Raw genomic sequence first — 18,999 nt, 5'->3', positions numbered from 1 at the left:
TATGTTAACTAAATGAATTAAGTATATTTGTGTCAGCTTAACCCAGATGGGAAAAAATAAAACACAAAACCCAACCAGAAAATGTGTTTCTTCTGATAAAGCCTCAGACTGGTGTTACCTGGCTTTACAGTCAGCACTGACACAGTGTTTGCCTCCTTACTTCTTTGGAAACTTGGTCCTTTAATGGCAATTCCTTTCCCTGGAGCACTTCACTAAGGGTGGTCCTGGCCTCAAACAAGCAGTAGAGATCTCAGAACATAGCTATAGCAAATACAATTGGCTCTCTGCAACCTGAACTCAAAACAGCACCAAATTTCACACTTTTAGTGTGATGGTACCTGGTGCATGCACAAATATATCAACAAAGTGAGAAAGTGAACATAGTCTGATTTGAGGGGTTATGTGGTCCAGAGATTAAATGCAGCACTTCAGAGTCAGTTATGTGTTCCTGTTGAACGTCTCCTCAGATGAATCTTGTACTGCCATCATCTGATGGAATCTGTAATGAGAACCAAAACCCACTGCACAGTTTAATTAGGTACACTGGCAAGGAGGAGATAATACTGCCAGATTCAAAGAGTACACAGTAGCCTGACTTGGTGAGAAGGTCACAATTCAGTACAAGAACCAGAAAATTGTATTATTCTCACAGATTCAACATAAAGACCAAAAAAAAAAAAAAAAAAAAAAAAAAATGCTCTCTGGTATTTTGCACCAGACTTTTCTTTGGAGTTAATTGAGACAGCCAAAGACTCAAGGGGACCTAAAGTGATTTACATAGCTGAGTAGTTGGCCTGTTATGCTAAATTAGCATTGTTCTTCAGATGTAAGTGGACAATAGGGCATGCCTGAGAATAGCAGTTTCTTCTGGATTGCTGCAGGCTGGAAAGACTACAGGCTGCATAGACTGAAATGCCCCGGCCACAGTCATTATGATGAGCCCAACAGCTTCTTACAGTGTAGAAAGTCCTGAGACAATGGGGATGAATTCCAGCATCATGCAGGTAGGCACTCACGACAGACTTGACTATAGTTTTATTGAAATAGCATTTGTTCAATTGTGGCTTAGCCTCATACTGTTATTTGCATTGCTGATGGCAAACAACATCACTGATTTCATCATTTGTCCGCAGAAAAAGAAAAAAAAAAAAAAAGAAAAAACAAGTCCTATGTAAGTAGTGACATTCCTTCAACAGGTTCTCACTGAAATGAACTATTTGTGGGCTCTTAATATGAGAAATCAGGCCTTTATCAAGGAGAGTGCCCAAAGTCCAGATTTCCCTTGCAGAACTGAGAGAGTTTTAATCTCTGGGATTTGTCCTCAAACAAAGGACTAGCTGAAAGAAACAGATGAGAATGCAGTGAGGTATAAAGATGAACCCACTTAGCACTGGGGCAGAACTTGGCTGTCCTAATCAAAAACGAAAAAGCAATAGAGAACAACTTGACCTGATCTGAACACTTGCCTGCAAAAACAGCAGGAGAGAAAATGGCCTTTTTCAGATGAGGTTTAGAAAAAGATTAGAAATCAGTGTGGTCAAGCAAAAGATGTAACACATCCCAATGCTGGATTTCACTACCAGCCTGCTGGTTGTACGAACAGACATGATAGAGCAAGCAGTGCAGGAAGGCAGGACGTCTACATGACCTCTAGCATCAGATCATAAGAGTGACCATGCCAAATGAGGACAGAGATATACGCTCCCACTCTCTGGTGATCTGTTCCTTAAAGATTCCAGCTGTAGAGGTACACTGCATTTTGCATTCAAGCTTCTGGTTGTGAATATATCCCCACAGGAACAAGGGGAGAACTTTCAAAAATGTCTGATGGAGTAAGGAGAAACTGGGACAGTTCTGTGCTTCTAAACTGTCAGATCATAGTAAAAACCCAAATGCCTTTTCAGCACTAGCTGTGAACTAGAAGGTCCGCACCAACTTTGCCTTTTCTTTTCTGGTGTGTGCAAGGGCTCACTGAGAGGGGAAAGTTTACAGTTGACTTGGCTCCAAATGCACTGCTAGTTTTTGTTGATATAAGTCATTGTGACAGTTTTTGGTATGAGTTATTACTGGAGACAGAGTTCTTTCATGTCAGGCATGCTTATTGGTGTCAGGACAATGCTAGACTTGAGAATCAATTAGTCACTGATCTGTCCTGAATTACAGTTGTATTAAGTGACTGATCCTATGTGCTGTGGTCATCCTTCCTTTCTCTCAAGCATGCTCCTGCTAATTAAGGATGCCAAGAATGTATCTTTCATGCAGTTGGGAAGGGAGGTGCTTGTGGAGAAGTGAAGGGCGTTTGTAGTACACCTAATTTTTACCATTTGTTTAATCTATTACCAAAGGTCATTTGTCAAACCGTGGCTGCTGTTCCTATCCCTTCTCCTCTTGTTCACCATAATAAGCAGCCTGAGAAAAACCTTATCCCCTTTCCAAAGGAGTGGTAAAGAGGAAGAGTTGAGATAACGGTCCTGGGAAGTGAGGCAGTTGTACATGGATCACTTCTCAGGACACAAAGGCTGTATGCACACATTGCACCCAGGAAATGAAGTTAATCAACACCTGCTCACAAGGACAGTGAAAAATGCCTCCTCACAATGATGGTGAGACTGAGGTTTCTGCTGCTTTTTTTTTCCTCAGACAAATGATTAGGCACAATATCCAAGCAATGTGGTGGGTGACTGTCCCACAAGACTTTAAAGTTAGTGGGGAGATGCTCCTCTGAGGCGTTAGGACTTGGGCTTTGCATTATTCAGTGCCAAATTGGCTTCTCAGTTGACCAAGATGCAGAGATGGAGCAGATAAAGTGACAACGTTGCATAAAAGTTGCTGAGAACATTTTCATGGTAGAAAATTGAAGTAGAGAATAAAGTGCTTCATGGAGGCAAGCACATGCTGTGCTCTGTCAGTGATGATAAGTGGTTTGTGGAACTTGGTGAGAAAATGAATGAACTTTTCTGCTAGAAGTTTGATGGTAAAGTAAATGGTGGTATATGAGATGCTTGAGGCTAAACAGTCTGTCAACTTTGAGGCAACTTTGGAAAAAAGTTAGAAAATAGCTATATTCTGTTTGATTATCTCATTAGGATCTAGTTTTGTCAGCCCAAGCAGACTGCAGGTCCATCGCTGCCTGCAGGTGAATAGTGGAAACGTCACATTAAATCTCAATAGTCAAACTCTGCTTTTTAGGAGATTTTTCATATTTACCTAGTGTGATTTCACTGTAGACAGCAGAAGTTGTCACTTTGTTCTTTATATGTGACAAACAAGTGCATATGATAAAGGTTCTTCTGCAGTGACAGGAAAACAATCATGTCAGGAAAAAAAAACCATACACTTCAATAATGTCTCATCTCTAAAAAGAAATACTCTTCAAAGAAGTAGTTGTGTCAATCTGCTAATCAAAGTTTCGGATGTCTCATGTGGTCCTACAGGCTCCTGTAAGGAGCAGTTAGATGTTCCGTTCAATAATTAGTAACTTAATTAACTAAGTTATTTAGTGGTTGCAATGTGCCTGGCTTCAGGATAACAAAGTGTTCTTGCAATAGCTTGCCTTTTTATGTATATGAAATGTGATGTATTTTTCTTTAGAAAATACAGGACAATTGGTGATCAAAAACATAAAAGGAGACTTTATGCACACTTTACTTCAAATCTCTAGAATCACAAATGGGACCACGGTCACTGTACATTCTGTAGCATCGACTAAGCTTTTGATTACCTGAATTTCCAGGAAAGAGACATGACTATGGAATGCTGTGCCATCCTGCTCACTGTGTCTTCTTGCCAAGGTCTACAAGTCTTTGTTGCCATGAAACAAAGGAGGCAGGAGAAAGATGTCATTCACACGTCATCCTGCCACGGAAATGATCCCAGGCCTCACTGTTTAGTGACAGCAACTGGCAGACTTCTTACTCCCCTTCAAGAATTTGTTAAACTTCATCTTAAATGCACTTTTGAAATGTATTTGTTTTTCATCTATTGGAAAGGTCCTTTCTTCTCTCATTGTTTGGATCATTCGTGACCTACTTCCACTTCTCCTAATCTTTTTCATGCCCAGTTAACATTTGTTTGTTCATGTGCCAAGGTTACATTCTAGCTCAAATAACTTTTCCCCCTCCCTTAGGTTTACGGCTTCTTGATGTGTCTACAGTCAGCACTTTATGCCCCCTCTCAGCCATTGTTTTCCAAAACAAATAAATAAATAAGTAAAAAGAAAAAAAAAATTCTTCTGCTTTCCTATAAAACAAATTTTTGTAAGGACATAAAATTACAGAATAACAGTCTTAAATAATTACTGGCTTTTGCAGTCAGCACTAACCACAGAGTCTTCCTGTGCTAAAAAAGGGATGTACAACATGCTTCAGCTCATAACCATGGCTGGCACATTGAAATAGAAAGGCCTAAGTCTTTATCTCTGGTTAGGATTGTATGGAAATTGTGTCCTGTACTAATGTGATGAGCACTTCAGCTGTCCATAGAATTCAAAGTCTAAACACATTCCCATTGACTAAGGTCTTGAAATGATAAGCATTAACACCAACATAGGACAATGCTGCCCTAACTGTCAGCATTTTCATTATATCCACAGTATATATTACATCCACAAACAACCACATCTCACTGAGCAACTATAGCTCCTTACACCTCAGTGTAGTAGAAAATTTCCTTTCCCTCTTCATACTTAATAAACTGAATTAAAGAGGAGATACCAATTGTCTGAGGTTAGAGGAAGTTGGAGGTAGGCACAGGAAATAACCACTTGAGGAATCAGACCCCCATCCTCTGCTGGTGATCTTGATCTATCTCATTTGAAATCAGAAAAGGAAGAAGATTAGAGGAGGTTGCTGATTAAGAGGTGTGGTTGAGGATGAGGATTATGTTCAAGATAGCTTTTTCCCTTTTGTGTCTGTGCTTAGTTCCAGATAAAACTGGGGAAATTTTTAGATATGCCTTGGAGGGTACAGTTTATATTTTCTTTGATTTTGTAAATCTGTAGACTAATGGGACAGGAAAAGTGCATATTTCTCGTGCTATCAATCATTTTGGTTTTCAGCATTTTCAGTAGTTGGCATTGGATTAGCAGTCCTCCTGGAAATAAATAACCATTGTTTAATTTTGTCTGCAAATGGCCTGCTGCAGTCCCTGTTTATGATTTGTAAGTCTTCTCCTCTATAAATAATACAAGGGTGCAGTGTCCTAGCTCATCGCTCTTGGCTTCTTACTTCCTTCCTGTCAGTATCTTTCCCTAATTCTTTCTTCTTTTTTTTTCAAATTTTTAACGAGTAAGATTAGAATGGTCCTGCCCATTTTGAAATATTCTGGTTCCAGTTACTTCAATCTACTTTTATATTTTGAATTAATCTATCAAGATAATTGGGAACTCTTAGAAATAACCAAAACTTATTTACTGATTTAGTTTTACTATGAATGCCCTGCATTGAGTACTATGAGCATATAGTCTATCAATCCTAGCTTATCCAGTTAAACAGGCAAAACAATTCTTTATCTACAGCAGTTTTTAGCTGTTTTAGTTTTTGGCTTCTCCAATTTCAGTGAATGCAAAAAATATAAAGTTTCTGTAAATGAAACACCATTCAATTAAAGCTAACTAGAAATAGGAAAACTTTCTAAGTTTTTCATGTCTGTGTCTATGTCTACATCTATGTCTATATCTATGTCTAGGTCTTTATCTTCATCTTTATAACTATTTCATCTGTATCATTTATATATCAAGTAACAACACAAACTGTAAACTTGGCAAGTGTACACCAAACCAGACTCGATTCTCGTGGCTAAGTTTTGCCCAGTTTGCTGTGAGAGATTCAAGTTTAATTTTAAGAGAAGACTGTTCAGGAAAGAGGTTTTGAAAGTCTACATGACAGTCTTCTACATATTTGTGTATTTACAAACTTTCACAAAGTTTGTTGTGCTGTAATTTTATATATGAGTCTCTCACTTTAGGGATAATTATGTGCAGATGAAATTAAACCTCATTTACTTGATAAAATATAAATGAAAAGACTGTTTTCCCAAAGCAAATATTAAGGGCTGAGGTGAGGTAGGAGAGTACCCACAAAAAGTCCCAAGACAGAGGTTTGGGAGGACTCTGTCAAAGAGCTGTTCATTTTGAGGCCAGAAACTTCACAAGTTCCAGTTATGTTGGTGTTTCATATTAACAGTATAGTAGGAAACCTAAAATGAATGTTCACCCATATATTTTAATCTACTTATTCCAGAGAATATCTTTGAAATTCATGGAGAAACTGGAAGAACAAAAGGGAGGCTAATACATAAGAAATTCATTTCATGAAAACAAACAGGTGTCCCAGAAATGTCTGTGTTGCCCTAGTGTGGCAGGGATTCTCAGGCAGTTTGGTTAGAAATATGCCTGCTGTTAATTTAAAATTTAACATACCCAGCCAGAACTCTTTCCCCAAAAGCTTTACTTTTTGGGAACTCAGGAGTATTCACATATGCAGAAGAAGAAGCATATTCACAGCTGTACACGGTTTTTAATCAAATTTTAATATTTTATGAAGGCTCTGAAGTCTACTTTTAAAACTATTTTGTCCCCATTCATTTGCCCTTTGACCCTTGGAGAGGTTTGATTCATGAATCCTTACTCCCTGCAGTGCATTTCCGGGCAGAAGTAATGGTGTATGGGCTCTGACAGACCCAGCATTGCGCTGTTCAAATAAGACAAAAATCCAGCCATGAGATACATAGGAAGCAGGTCAAGCTTTTAATTTTGCCAGTGAGCAGAGGGCTGAGCAGAACATCTATCAGTTATTACATCTTCAATTTTCTGCCTTTCCTTGAGGCTTGCCCTCACTCCCTTTGGGAATGCTGGGCAAATTAGGCTCATTTCAAATGCTTCATATGGTTGAAGTAGAAAAGGGAACAAATGGAATGGATCCTCCTCTTGAGTAGCTAGGCAAAGCTTGCTGTGAGCCATAACACTCACTGCAAGTAGACAGGAGTCCTGTCCATGTATCAGAGGGCAAAAAATGGTTTCTCTTTGCTATGGAAAAAAAGTAAAAGAAAGCCACTACACATGCTGTTGTGGCAGCTGTTGTTCCCCTGTGTGCAATGCCTTCTGCAGCATACGCTGCTTCTGCCCAGAGTGTCAGGGCATCGCCTCCTCCTCCTGCCTCTCATGTACCTGGTACCTCTTACTGTCCAGGCAACATCTCCTGTCAAGACAAGGTGTGATACTTGGTCAGACATGTACAAGTGACTAACTGTGCATAGATGGGATTAGAAGTTATCAAGCTATGTAGAGCCCTGCTTTTCACCAGCAGCATCACACAGTTTGAAGCATTACTTTGCTTGTTCGGTGTCAAGTTGGGCCACTTGTGCCTTTTTCCTGCATTGTTTTTCAGCCTGCCAGCACTGGGGTTTAATACTTGAAACACCTTGCAAGTATGACTGCCCCTGCTGAGGCAGAGGCCCAGACACCTTCTTATCTCCCTTTTCTTGCCCCACATGAGGAGGGCTGTAGTTTTCCCAGTATGGCTGGAATATATTGCTAATTTTTGTTACTCCAAGCAGACCTTTTCAATTCATTTCCAGGCCAGTATACTTGCATGAATTCTGTGTGGGTTGGTTTTTTTGCCTTTTTTGCCTTTTTTGTAGTTAGATCTAGAGCAGCATCCCAATGATCTACTAACAAAATCAAACCCCTTGGTTTGTGGAGTTTGTAAGGAGTAAGTAAGGAGAGACTGCTCTGCTTCTATGCAGCAGATTTGGCTGGGAAACAACAAACTTTTTGACCATTTATCTCTGTGTTTCATTACAGAATAGAACAGATTTGCCTCCTGAGCTATTTTCATTCTTCGGGATCTCCTGTTTCTATTGCTGCTTTCTGGTAGACACTATCTTTACTTCTGACTTTTGAGTTTGTTGTTAACTTGGCTTTTATTCTTTTTATTTCTCTGCCTTATACCCAAGTGATTTCAGTTACACCTTGGATTGAAGTAACAACCCTGTGTTGACCAACTTACCAAACTCTCTTTCTCAGTTTTTCCTTTTGCATACTACTTAGTGTTTCTCTCTGTCCCTTCACCTTCCCATCTGGCAACCAGAACAACGGGCACTGAATGCTTTCCTTTGCAGTCCTTCCCTTGCCAATCAGATATTAACTTAACTTCAGTTCATCTCCATCTGCATTCCCACTGTCAGATGTGATTTCTCTCTCTCCTGTTTCATCACTCTGGTTGTTACTGGAAACTGTTGTGTATCTTGTACTTTCCAACACTTTTTTTGTTTTTCTTCCTGTGCTTACTGCTAAGTCCCTATTTTCCAGACACTGATTAACTCTTCTTCTGCTATTTGCCACTTTTCCTGTATGCTCTAGAAGGTCTTCACTCAGCCTCATTCACTGCCCATATGAGTCCTTCACGACTCTCACTGGCATCCCAAGGAAAGATCAAGTCTCCTTCGTCTTTCTCCTTGATCATCCATGCAGCTGCCATCTGGACAGCTTCTTTGATTTTGTCTTACCTCGCTCCTTGTCCTATCTGAATACCTTCAGGAGTATCTCTTTTGCTTCCTCTCATGCATATTACAATCTTATATATGACATACTTGAAGAGCCTTAAAGATTCATATGTTTGGATTTCTTTTTGGATTTCAGACTTGGAAGCATACATTCAGAATAAAACTATGGCATCACTACTTACTAATACTGTTTCAGAAGAGAAACTCTTAGGAAAGAGGAATCTTTCAGAAAAACACTGGTTATGGTGAGATCTACATCATAGGTGCCAAACATTTAAAACTGTATCCTTGTGATACAGGAAATCTACAACATTTTTGTTTTTCCTCAGACCCTGGGTAAGCGTGTACTTAAATTTTCATTTCACACTGCCCTTGTGCTAGTAATGACTAGTGAGAGAGACTGCTCTACTTCCCTGCTCTGGCCCCAGATGCTAGGACAGCCATCTCCAGTGCCCTCCCAGGAAAAGGGGCCCCAACAGTTAACAGTTGCTGTTTCTTAATGGTAAATATCATTCAGAGGCCCGAGGAAAAGCAATTTTAGGTTCACTTCCTAGATAAGAAAGAAAATTCCTTCCTGTTACTGATTCCATAATGGAGAATGAACTAACTAACCTGCAGAGTCTGATAAGTCAGCCCTTCATTTCAGCACTGGCTGTGGGCTAGTTTAGCACAGAAGGCCAGCAGCTCACCATGGATTAATGCAAGACACACAGAAGAAAGAAAATTATTTTGTTCTCTCACGCCCCTTAGGGGAACCGTCTTTATTTTCCATTGCTGAGGCCACAATTATACTGCTCTGTCTCACCCCAGGTGGCACTGCAGTGCTCCCCATGGGATGGACACGTGGCCATGTCACTCTCTGAGCACCCCACCTAGGTGCCCGTGGGTCTCATGCCATGGTTTAGGCAAGTACACACCCTGCTCCCTTTCTGCCTGATGCTTGTGTGAATGTTTGCTTTACTTCACTTGGAGTTCACTACTGCATAGATGCCAGTGTACACTCAGGGGGATGTGGCCAAGCAGTGGTGCTGTGCTGTCAGGAGGATGGCTTGCTTGAAAGGTGGTGACAAGTGGTACAGGAGCAGGAAATGTGTTTTCCAGACACCCAGCCTTAACCACCTCCTCTCCTTTCCCTTTCAGGTTTTCTTCCTATCTCTCTCATAGCTACAGCATGTCCATCAGCGCACACGCACACACATACTGCAAGTGCCTTTGTGCACCAGCATGGACGAACCCCCCGGCCATGATGAAGGGAAAATATTCCCACATATGGATTTTGTAGGAAATGGGAAGTGGGTGACAGTGACGGGGGCCGTGACCTGGCAGACCTCTCTGTCTATTGTAATGTGATCCTGTGGCGGGTGGAGGGAATGGGGAAGAGAAGTCTGGCCCTGGGACTGCAAATCACAGCCCGCGATGACAAGAGGGGGCCTAATAAAACTCAGCACTTTTCACATTTAAATGAAATGTGTGGGGAGGGTGAGTGGGGAAAGGGTAATTTATTGCCTAAAGATATCCTGGCGTATCGCTTTCCTAGAAATGCCTTTCACTGGCCTGTAGAGCTTCCGTGATGGAAAATGTGAATACAGCTTGGAGCAGTTAAGGTCTGTATTTGAATTAATTATAATAGCTGTAATAACAAGACATAAGCAGTGGAGAATAGGGACAAGAAGGTCTTGCACTGCCCCCCATTCTGTCTAATCATTTCATCCCCGGAGTGCTACACTCCTGAGGGACAGCAGCGCTGCAAGGAAGGGCAGGCTGGGATGTCTGGGTGGCTCAGGTGGCACAGATGCCCCTTCAGGGATGGTGACTGGCTACATGAACTCATTGGACAGGCATGTGTGCAAAGTGCACTCCTGGTCTGGCACACAGGGATATGGCAGGGCTCAGAGGGGTTTCTGATTTCCCTCTGGAGGAGTCATTCTGTTTTCATTGCTTCATTTTGTTGGATTTTGGATTACAGTCTATAAATTTCAAACAAAACAAACCAACAGAAACAGACAAACTTTAAGAGCTTCAGAAATTCTACTGAAGTCAGCACTTGCAGCACTAGGAGACTGACATCTCTCTGTAGCCAGAGAGAAAGTGGGCGGTGAGCCACCCAAACAGAAGTCCCCATACGAGATTCAGTGTGAACTTCTTTCTGGTTGGGCTGGATGTCTTTCCCAAAGGATTTTGATAGCTCTCCTTCTGGACCCAGAATTTTTTCTAATTAAATTATACAGAAGGGAAGAAGGAAAGGAAAATTATTTAAGAGTGTTTTTTGTTTGTTTGATCTTATTAGATGGTTAAGCTCAATTTTTATTGAATCTTTAGGCAGAGATTCTGGTTTGTTTAATCTATCTGTCTGATTATTATTATATTTCTAGTAGGGTGAACACCAAAGAATAAATGAAAGATAATGAAACAAACAGAGCCAAGTGCGGCTGTGCCCTAGAGCCATCCCATCTCAGTGAACGAGGCTGTGTTTCATCTCTCCCAGGCTGAGATTTCGGGACCCAGCTGGCACCAATAAAAAGGCATCACACCAGGGGGGAGAGCTGCGGCTGTGCTGCACGCAGCCTGCCCCAGTACTGTGCAGGATGAGGGAGGGGATCTGCAACTCCCTCCCAGACATGCTCTGTCTAAACCTGCTCACTGCATCCCATTGAGCTGGAACTGCGCAGCTGTTCAGAGCATCTTTGCACCATGCCTAAGCACATACCGGCCTGCAGCACAGCTTTCTGTGCACAGCTGAGCCAACACAAAGCTCTGTGAGCTTTTCCTTCAAGTCCAAAGAGTGCTGAGGACTTTTATACTTTCAAAATGTTCAGCCCAGATTAAGCTGAGGTCTTCAAAATGATGTTGAAATCTCTACTCCAAATGTGTACTTAGAGATGTCTCCAGTGGGAACAACCCACGCCACAACAGACATGCTAATGAAAACGTAGGTGATCACTGATTTAATTAAAAGAGGCTCAGGTCCTCAGAGGATGAACACCCACGTGGGTTGTGTCTAACAAAACTGTACTGAATTATTCACACATCTCTTAAATCTATGAGTTTGTACCAGAAATCACAAGAGCTCAAGCTAGTTTACAGGATTGTTAACAAATCCTGCTTCTGACTGGGACTTAAAAAAGTGGCTAGGGAACAGTCTCTCACAGAAGCCCCCCCATCTCCTTCTAGATATTCACGCTCTGCACTGGAAATATCAGAGCTGTTCAGAACAGCAGTGCACCTGCAGATCTGTTTGGGGGTGGTATCCATGAGCTGCCAGGGTGGAGTTAACATCTGGTTAAACGTTAACATGGGGCTTGGTTCCATCTTTTTACAATGTGTAACCTGCTACAGGTGAATGATAAACTGTTCTGGGTGCAGCCTTGGTTGCTGAGTACTTAACTCACGTTTCTTGTTGTTGCTGTTCGGAGAAAATACAAATAACTGTCACTTGAAAGCAGGTGAGTGGAAAGATGCTGCATGCTGATTACTTACTCTCTTAGAAGAGGTAAAGAGATGAACATAGCACTGGAAAACATGTTGTTAAAGTTCAGTATTTTCTGGACATTTTTAAGCTGCTGAAGAGGAAACATAACAAAACTGCCAGCCACTCTAGGACAGAGCTCACTAAGGACTGCCTCTGGTTCCTTCAATCATGCCAGTAATTCTCCTGCTCTTCCACCCACTGCTAACCCCTCAGCTCCCAGCGCGAGGCCTTACAAACCTGCACGCAGAGCCCGGGGCAGGAGCAGGATGTGCCGGGCTCACAGCCCAGCCACCACACCTCCCCAGAAGCTGCTCATGGGATGATGTCCCGCCTGGCCCCCCCAAGCCCTGCAGAGGGTTGTGTGGTCACTTCCCGAGGTGAGAGGGGAGGGCGTCCCCTTCCTCTGCAGCATCCGGCATCACCTCCACTCGGTGGCAGGATGCTGGCTGAGGTGGACACAACCGTGCTGCCGGGTGCACACCCTGCACGGAGCAAAGACAGCAAACACAGCCCGATGTCTTCTCCAGCTATGCTTGCCTCTTTCCGTGTGCCACACTTTACCAGCAGCATTCAGCTGCCCCAATGCATGAGGAGACGTCTGATCTTCGGAGATTTCTTCCTTGTCTGCTTCCTGCAGACATCAGTGTGAATTTGTTGCCATCACCTCCCGTGAGTTTCTGACATTCAGCATTCAGAGGCTGTAGGATGCAAAGTCAGGCAAGAGGATATAACAGCTGCAAACTTGCAAAAAATAATACGCAGTTCAGCACAGCTGACAGCTGCTTGCTTTCTGGCACCAATTTGAGATGATTTCATCATTTTTCTAACCTGCAGTGGTTTTACAGACTTAATTATTAGGGTTCTTCCTTCTTTTTATTTTTTTCCTGCGTGCACTTTTCAGCTGTCCTCTCCCACCCAGCCTCTCTGTCCACCTCACGCCGCGTGCACTGCAGACTTCCTGCAGCACTTTTATAAGCTGCCAGAAGGAAAGTGACCTAGTTCCGTGTCCAGCTCCATGAGCTGCCTCAGCAGTGCTTTTCCTCCGTGCATCTGAAGCCATGGGCTGAACCACAGCCTTCACCGGCTTGTGGCAGTTCCTCTATGGAGCCTGCAGTCACCAACTTTGGACAGAAGCGGCAGAATAAGATTATATCTGTGTTATTATTGTTGTTATTTTAATCAGTGTGAACTGATGCCCCTCTGAAAATAACTCATCAATCATGGGAGTTGCCCAGGAGAGGAGCCGCCCAGAGCCCTGATCCGGCAGCGCTTACGCAGCAGGATGCCCGTGTTATCAGTGAGGAAATCCACGCGCTTGGCTCTGTGTATACAAGTGTCCTCACTAGTTCCTGAAGGCAGCAGAAAGAGAAAGTCCTGCCCAGCCTCGTACAACTCTCCTGGCAACACCCACTGCAGGAAGATGTTCTCATCTGCTTCTGCCCTTCTGAAGGATGAGGCAGCCAGTTTGCCCTCATCAGGGGACCCTACAGCAGTCCCCTACAAGCTGTGTTTTCTTCTCTTTGATCCCTCTATCTTTTTTTTTTTTCCCCCAACTATCTTGAGTATGTAAATATTCATAAACTATTCTCCTGGATCTTTCTAGTTCCACATGAACTGCTGAATTCAGCAGCTAAGATTTTTGGAGACTTATTGCCACCACCCTAATGTCATAGACGTTAGCAAAATAAGAGCTGTTCATCCTGTCTGTTCCTTTGGCTGATGTGCACTTATATTTTCAAGACAGGTCTCACCACATACAGGTTAACAAGCATCACTCAGGAATACTGCCAGTTACAGTAATAACAGGATAAGTGTCCTTTCTGGATGTGTTCCTAGTGTTCCTAAGCTTTCCCCTTCTTTTTTCCACTTCTTCCAATACTTCCATCTGTTTTTTTTTCCAGAGTTACAGCATAGAGCTAGGCAACGGAGATCTCAGGGAAGTCCTACATAAGAATTCATCAATAAAACGGCAAAAGCTTACTGCTTATTCTATTTTTGTAGAGCTCCTCATTCCCTGTCCTACAAAAAGCCAGTTCCAAACAATGTGTGCTAATATGCAAAAGATGCTCACTGAAGCTGACTTGCTTTCATCCACTATTTATGTTAAAACATCTCCAAAACACCACTGGATTTAGAGGCTTCTGTGACTGGATCCTAAGAGGAAGCAACCAGTGCTGTGCTACCAGTGAAAGCAGAGACGCATCACACAGCCTCAAGGTTCTTCTCCACATTGGAGAGCAACATAAAATTCGATACAGCTGGTAAAGTAAAAAAGCAACCTTCAGCTGCTCCCCTGTCAAACACTGTGGCTGATGATCTCAGGCTGTGGGGTTGGTTGGTCAGCATGGAGAGCAGCCTGCCCACCACTCTGTGCTCCATCTCACCTGCCCCTGCCTCCAGCTTACTGATGCACCTTGAAGGTCCCACCATTTGTAATAACACCAGGTTTATTGTTCTTTCTCAGTTCTGCAGAGCAATTTTCTCTGGCTCCTTGGCAGCCATGGTCGATTCCCTACGGTCTTCACAAGTTAGACTGGATGCTTACAAGCCAGCACTGTTTTTGTGGATTTTTCTAACCAACATAGATGCTAGCTATTAGTTAGAGAAATCACTATAATCTTATGTAAATCCCATCAGGCTTTTACTTTCAAGCTGTAATGCTCCTCTAGTTAATCTAGATTGATACTGATTTTTCAGTGTGACAGTTATTTTGTGTCGTAAAGATAACAAATTATGTTCTAAATTCTGTAAAGTAAATTAGAAATATTGTTTTGTGAAGATGACTGGTCTATATTTCTCAAGTCCTCTTCCGCACCCTCCCCTCCGTCCCCCCCGCCCCTTTTCTTTGCTATTGGGAAAGCCCTTCTCCAGTTTTTCAGCATTGTATCTGTCTGGTTCACATATTTGTAGACATTTTTACCACTACCAAGTTGATTTTTCCTAGCAAGAGCATATAAAACATACTTTAATACTTGATCTATCTTGCCATTATTTACCAATGGGTTCTCCTTAGAAGCCTTTCACCTTGTCTCCCTTTCACAGTTAATGTTCTTCTTGTTAATCTTCATTAATCCAAACAAGATTTCTCTATTCAGTTCACCTCTACTTTCTGAATAATAAAGGTCTGCTGATGACTTCCAAAAGCTTGTAGACTGTTACCCATCCATTGCTAAGAAACGTCTAATTAATACAAACTCCACACACCTAATTCTGGTGCTCTGGATGATTTTGATACTTACTAACAGGTTCATCGATATAATTTGTCACATGTGGCAGCAGTATCAGCCTTTTACTTGTGACTGGGCCCAGTACTTTTCAGCATTAGCCACTAATTAAATACTTTCCTCTGAGTATGTGGTTCTATGAACAGTTGCAAATGTCACTTGGTTTAGGTGGGAAGGGATGTTTGGAGCCTCCTACAAACTTTTTGGGCCAGCAGGGTTAACCTGAAGGCTGGATCAGGGTCTCAGAGCCTTGTTCAGTCGAGTTTGAACACCCTTCTGGATGGAGGGCCTGTAGCCTCCCAGCTCTCCTCACCAAGCCCTAAATACTATGTAGGTTGAGCATGGCTGAGGAAGGAGACATATTTTTCTGCTCTGCAGAGCAAAACCAGAGCACAAACTAATTCTCTACAAGCAGAGACGGGTGCTGAATTCATTGAATAATCTCCTGCACATTATTTGCCCAGCTCTATTAATTAATGTTTGTGAAGCACTTGGTGGGTTAAATGCCCTTCAGCCACTGTTCACCTAAGCTTTGCCCCCAAACATCAGTGAAATATCTTTAATGGTAGTAGAAGCAGAAGTAGCAGAATTTCAGCAGCACTGAAATTTCAAACCCTCCTGAGGCAAGAAAAACATGATTTTCCCCTTCATTTTATGGTCTGTTGAATCTTCTGTTTTTGTTGCTGTATAGAAGGAATAATATTCATGGCCTTGGAGTATTCTTGTGGTTTTCCAAATACCTCAGCTTTAATTTGGCATCTTCCACTGAAAAAAAAATGTATTGCCTCATACACTCCTTCACTGTGAACATTGTCCTTCCCCTGTTCCATGGAGAAGTCCTTACATTTAACAATGAGCCTGTAGAGCTGCTTCTCAGCAGGTGAGGAAACCTGTGTTGGTGGGCAGAGATGGCACAAGAAGAGAGATCCTGATTGGGAGGAGAGGTCAGCCCAGACCTTTAGCATAGGTATGAGTGCAACACACCCATCTCACAAAATAAAACAGAAAACATAATAAGATGCATGCACAGGCTGCCTATTAACAAGTCCAAACCCCAGCATGTAAGAATAAACTTTGTGAATAAGTGCTCTCCCCACTGAAATGTGCTGCGGGGTGAGTGACAGGGATTGGAGTTTTTCTGTCTGATGGTGCCTTCTCTTGGCTGGGCCCCAGAAGGCCCTCCTGGAATAGAATCTTCATGTCTGAAACCCCCCTAAGGTCTGAGGTTTGAGCTCCCAGCCCTCCAAAAAGGATGTGTTTGAATTACACAAAGAAATGAGAAGTATCCAGCCTCTTTCAGGTATGTGCCTGTTACCCTAGGAACTGAGATTCCAGTTCCTGAGTGCAATTTCTTCCTGTAGAATTTACGTTCTGAAATTTCAGGGTTGATGCAGCCCTCATCCGAAAAGTGAAATGCTTAGTTGTGTTTCATCCACCCAAACGTATGTCAGTTTGGTTGGAGAAAGAGGACACTACAAGCATTCCCCATTAAATCTGCTTTTGATACTCACACTCCTCTCCCCCATCCTTGCAGATGCCTCAGGGATTGTCGCAATACCTACAGTCAGGGGAGCACATGAACTGCAACTTCGGGGTGTTCTGTGGCTGAGGAGAAAGTCAAAGCAGAGCCACAGCAGCCCATTTCTTTTGCGCAGGGCTGCATAAGGGCTGTAGATCATCCTTCTGCCACTGCTTTCTCTTGTACTGTAGCGTGTGAAACCTGTAGCTGTTTGGCTACTACAGATCATGCCAGTGCTTCCAGTGCTTCATGCATGTGGGATTGAATGGGAAATAACCTATCTAAGGTACTGTCATTGGCTAGCAGCAAAGCTTCCACCTTGAACTCCTGAGTCCTGTTTAAGTAACACCGTGCAGTTCTATAGCTATAATGAAGCCCATGACATTGTTCAATGCAGGAATTCCATGCTTCACAGACCATCTGGATGCTCCAAAGCCTGTGGGGATATCCATAGGGTCATACATCTCTGCATATGAAGCCACTGCCTCAGACCGCATTAACACTCAAATATTCTAGTCGGCAACATTTCCATGGCAGAGCAAAATCATGGCACTAACTAAATGGTAGATTGAGACAAGGTACAAATCTACAGGAAGATGGGGAACAGCTGCAAGTAGTCTTCTGCCTTATGGCACCACAGAGTGTGTTACAGGTCACCAACTTATCTCTGTCAATTCAAGTACATTCCTGAAGATATGATATTATTTTAGTTCATTTTCTTATTAAATATCTGAAATGAGGGAAGACACATAGTGCTCCCTAAGTATTTAACATTAAACAATCTTGATCGGACAGATTGCAAAAAAATAAAAATAAATTTAAAAAATTAAAAAAAAAAAAAAAAAAAAGGAATTACTCTATTTCCAGATTGGGATCAAATCAGATAATGATCAACTCCCTTCCTTTGCCTGACCTGTAATTCCCCACCCCACCATCAGCTCTTGCAGCAGCAAGCTGTGTCCTTCACATGTTGCTGATCACTGTGAAATGACAGGGGAAAGACTTCCTGTGAGGGACTTGATCTCCATTTCCAGGTGCAGTGCCCAGCAGCAAGGATGTTGGGCACGCCACACCCCGCCTTTCCTAAGCTCCCCCACCCACAGTTATTGCTGCCAAACTCTGTGTGCTCATCTGATACGTGAAGGGGAAGCTGGCCTCTCCCTGACTTCTAAAAACACAGACACTGAGTGCAGACCAAGGCTATACCTGTAGTGTTGGTTATTGGCTTTAAGTTTGTTGAATTTTCCAGGACAAGGCAGAGCAGCACCAAATTATGTGTGGGTCTGTAACTGCAGTTGCCCCATGTAACTGACAAAGGGTTGGCTGGAGAACTTACATCGTAGCAGGCTAGGCCAACTATTGCTATTCCTCTTCATGTCTTAGCTGGAGTGAAAGCCAAATGCATCTGAGGGGTAATCCTATTCACCAAGATATAGCCTATTCTCTGGAGACAGATGATCAGCATGAAGGTAAGAAAACACAATTTTATACAACATATATGAGAGTTCTCTATTGTGAAGAGGTCGCTTTTGTTATTCCAAGGCCCTTACAGCTGTAACACATGCAGTATCTTCTAGGCCAGCAAACACTCAGTATGCTCTGTTTTACCAAAAAAAAAAAAAAAAAGAGAGAGACAGAAAAAGAGAGAGAGAGAGAAAGAAAAGTATCCCCATTTTCTCTGGGAGATCTGAATTAAGTACTTGTGCCGGTGGAAACCTTCAGTGGAAACTTCTATCTTCATGCAGAACCTGTGCTTTACAGAATACTCACACAAGCCCTCTCCTGCCTAAAAGGCACCAGGTTTAGCCCAGCTCTGGGGGCTGCTCTCAGTCTGCCCAGGTGTGAGCTGGGTGGTACAGCAAAATGTGTGGTGCGTCCACATTCCGTGTTTACTTTGTGGATGTGTATCAGAAGCAACTGTTGCCAGATGGCTTGTGTTACCACCACTACAATTATTTCTCCATCCGCGTGTCCAAAGCTGGGCATGAACACTCTCTCCAGCAGCCACAGGCTCACACAGATTGTCCCCATAGCCCTCTGACAGGAGTGTCAGATGAGGACATGCCAGAACTAGCACCCTGGAAGCTGATGCAGTTGCTCTTCTTTGCCGAGTTTCATTTGTAGTGCAGAAAAATGTCCCTTCTGCTAAACACATCCTTTGAAGGCCCATCTTCCAGTATGCTCTGTATGCACAGACTTAAGCAGTCAGAGATGTGTTTTCTCAGCACTTCTGCCTTTTCGCTTTGCCAGAACGACCAATGTAGACTTCAATGAAGAGGTGAAGA

The sequence above is a fragment of the Phasianus colchicus genome, chromosome 2 (assembly GCF_987193195.1).
Source record: "Phasianus colchicus chromosome 2, bPhaCol1.hap1.1, whole genome shotgun sequence".
NCBI lineage: Eukaryota > Metazoa > Chordata > Aves > Galliformes > Phasianidae > Phasianus > Phasianus colchicus.
Note: the sequence above shows the minus strand (reverse complement) of the source record.